The sequence below is a fragment of the Corvus brachyrhynchos genome, unplaced genomic scaffold (genome assembly GCF_000691975.1).
Source record: "Corvus brachyrhynchos isolate BGI_N302 unplaced genomic scaffold, ASM69197v1 scaffold514, whole genome shotgun sequence".
NCBI classification, from domain to species: domain Eukaryota; kingdom Metazoa; phylum Chordata; class Aves; order Passeriformes; family Corvidae; genus Corvus; species Corvus brachyrhynchos.
In genome coordinates, this window is record NW_008238319.1 from 3,362,120 (window position 1) to 3,365,879 (window position 3,760).

Sequence of the window (3,760 nt, forward strand, 5' to 3'; positions counted from 1 at the left end):
TCAAGACAGCGAATGTGTGGGATTGGGGTTCAGGATGTCCACCCTGGCCGGAAGGATGCATCCAAGCAGCAAAGCCCATTCCTCTTCTGGGAAGGAAAGACCAGCAACAACAGCTCTGCCAGCCCTTGGGTTCAGTCCTTGTGCTGGCTACACAATATTTTTTTTGCTTTCTACTCAAAAATTGCGAGTCTGCATCTTCCTTAAGCTGCCCTTGTAGGCTCACTGACAGAAAATGTGTGTTTGTCCACATCCTTGCTTTTCCCTCATGGGTTTTACATTGTTTGATACTTGATTGGTTTTTTTCCCACTGCAGTTACTACTTTTTATTTCAGACTTTCTCAGATATTTTAGCACTTTCTTATTTCCATGGTTTCATTCCCCATTCCCAGACTCTCTTAGATAATGCCTTGGGCTTGGTGTTGCATTGGGAAACTCATCCGGGACCAGCTGGATCCATCCCTTCTCCCTCAGTCAGCATAAAAGAAAAGCACCTGAGATGTTCCAGCAGAGCAGTGCTAGAGAAAATCCCTTTGTCCAACAGGCAAACAACCAGGACTGGAGTCAGGACAAGTAAAATGTAATTACTTATGGAGACTGAAATAGAAATTTGTCTTCATTTGTAATTAAATTAGTTCCCTATAAACATCAAGAATTGTTGCAGGGGGAGGGTAATGTGATTTCTCTCTCCCAGACTAATTATTTACTAAATTCTCTTTCTGACTCCACTGAACAAGTTGGTGCATTTCTCAAAACGCAGCAGTAGAAAAAGGGGGACAGGTTTTTTTGTTTGGTTTTTTTTTTGTAATAAGACTTGGATAAATCATGTAAAAGAAATACTCCTTTTCCTAAGGAATTGTACCATCTCTGTGCTTAGAAATCATCCAGAAAATGTATCCCTTGCTCTTGGCATCTAGGCCAGATGATGGAAGAGCTGTTGGGGTAAATCCTAAATGCTGCCCCAGTTGTACAACAGGGGAAATTTCCAGAAATAGTTGTTATAGATTAGATTGAATAAAAATATATGAAAATACAAGGAATATCATAGAACCATAGACTCATAGAGGGGCTTGGATTGGAAAAACATTATGACCAACTGAAAAAAAAAATTCCAAAGAATTCTATGATTCTAAGAGATTTTAATCTCTGCACAGTTGCTCTGCAGAACAGAAGCATTCTGAGTAGTGAAATGGGTCCCTGGATAGTAGTCAAAGGACAACACATGTTAAAATTGAATTTGAAACTATTTACCAGAGCAAAAGCAAATCCTGGGCTGCATCTCCCAATTACCTGACATTTTTGATGTTGGTGACTTTATTGTTAAGGCCATGTCCTTGGCTTTAGCTCAAAAAGCTGCTGGTGTCTCCTTCCAGGTTTACCTTGCGGGAGTTTGCCATTTGTTCTAGACTTAAACAATAAAATACAAGAGGAATGACCTTTCAGCAGTTTAGAACATTGATATTTGCACATATATTTTATCCAATAAGAGCTTTCAGACTTCTAATTTGGAGACAAATCAAAATCTACATGACTTGATAGTCCAGTCCTCAATAGATTTGGTATTTGATCTTTTTTTCTTTTTTTTTAATGTCAGAAAGATAATTCTATTTTTGTTAGAGGTAGCAGAAGTTGTAAGCAAGTACTAATTTCCTATATCCCACCCAAAATTTTCATTTCCTTTCACCAGTTTAAGGAGAAATTTTAACTCCCTAGGAAGGAATTTGGAACAGTCATACTCATTTGACAGCTAGAGCTGTTATTTTGGGAACCTTCTTTTGCAGAGCTGGATTTGCTCAGGCCTTGCAGCTCGTGTGCCTTCACACAGAGTTGTACAACTACCCCACATGCCTCACAATAAACCCACGGCAGAGCCATGATATAAAAATATCATTTGCACATATATGTCTTCCAGCTTTCTTTTTTCTGCACTTCTCAAACATCATAAATCCCTGTTCTTGTAACTCACCATCTTCCTCAGCCATCCCAACTCCAATCTCCTTTCTTCCTGTTGCTCTAGAACAAGAACTGATAGTAAATCTCCTTGTCAGAGCTCACAGATTTGATAAAACCCAGGCAACGTCCACAAATGATGTGATTTTGCAGGAATATCCAGCTGAGAACCCCCTTGGTTCCCACTCCTTGTCAGCCTGGAGCTGCCCCACCAGCCTGGAACCCTTTGTGCCTGTGAGGTGTGAGCCTTGAAGGTAGCCAGCGAGGCAGATGGCTGGGAAGTTCCCTTCTTTTTCTACAAAGAATTTATACATTTAGGATTTTTTCGGCGCAACCCTGAGTTGCAAATTGCCGCTGTCCCCTATTAAACACGAGCGCTTTGCCTTACAAGATGCCCTGATTTTTTCTGTCCTGATGCTCACTGTTAGTAAAGGCCTTTTCCCTCAACCCTCCCTGACGTTTCTGTTCTGATTCACCCTGTTAATACCCGAGCAAATGATACCCAAAGCTATAATTAGAAGGCAAGCGTTGAAACATTCCACAGGAGCACATTTGTTACATGTAGTAGCTGGGGGGATTCAGTGACACAAAATTGTGCTTCAGGTGAGCAAAAAAAGACAAAACCCTAATTATTGTCTGCTGGCATGAAGTGATTTTGTGCTGCAGCAGAACTACCTCAGCTTGAGTGCAAAGATTACATCTAGTTAGTGATGTCTAAGTGCAGATCTTGCTCTTATGTAATTCTCTTTACCCTGGTAACTCCTCGCTCTCAGGCAGAGCGCTGGCTCCCATTAGGAGACTCATTCTCATCCAGGAGCAGGGATGTACGTGCTCACCAGATGGTTATTTCTCACTAGCTGAACTTTGAATATGCAGAACTCCCTACTCAACCAGCTCCTCGGATCCTGCGCTTGCCGTTGCTTTATCCTGTGTTTTTAGGAGCAAGGAAGGTTTGCAACACTTAGATAAAGGGCGAGGAATAGAAATGCACAAAAATCCAAAGGAAGCACAGGTTTTGGATTGAGAACAGGATGTTTTAAATGGTTCACTGATTTGTTACCAGCTTTCCAGCCTCTGAGTCAGCCTGAGCCTTCACACCCAGTAAATCCCATCTTTGTGGCTCCTTTTCTTATTTTCATTTGAATCATAAAAGTATTCAACTACAGCTAGATCACTATCCCCCCATCCAGGTAAGAATGAAGTCAGAGGAGGCTAAATCACAGAAGCATGGAATGCCTTGGGAAGGAAGGGACATGAAAGAACATCCATGGAGCCAGCAAGAGACCCCTCACAGCTCTCCAAGTAGTCAGTGTGTGGAGGTGATTGTTTCAGGGACACAACAGCCAGGAAAGATAGAGAATAAACAAATCTATCTTGGAAAAACTCTGCAGAAATATGTCTAAAGTCTGTTCTGAGTTGTTACCTCCTCACTCTGAAGTATATTTCAATAGCAAAAAGAAAAAGGTTCAAAGTGGAGAGCACTTGAATTGAAAGCTTCCACATTCTCATATTTTTCTTGCTTTCTCTCTGGTTCCACATGGAGCAGAGGAAGTGGGTGAAGGAGTAAATCCGTTGAGATGGGGCTTTCCAAATGAAGGGTTTGAGCCCTGTGATTGGGGAACCTTAGAAACTTCCCTCAGCTGGGCAGACCTTGCGTAGGTGAAGGAGTCTGTGGCCAACAGAAAGGCAGCACACGTGGAGAAAAACGGGACTCTGGGAGGCAATGGGGTGGCTGTATTCCAGCACTCAGTGTGGATCTGGAGACTCCACGAGACTGCAGGAGCTGCCCATCCCAGATGGCGAGCACAGCGTG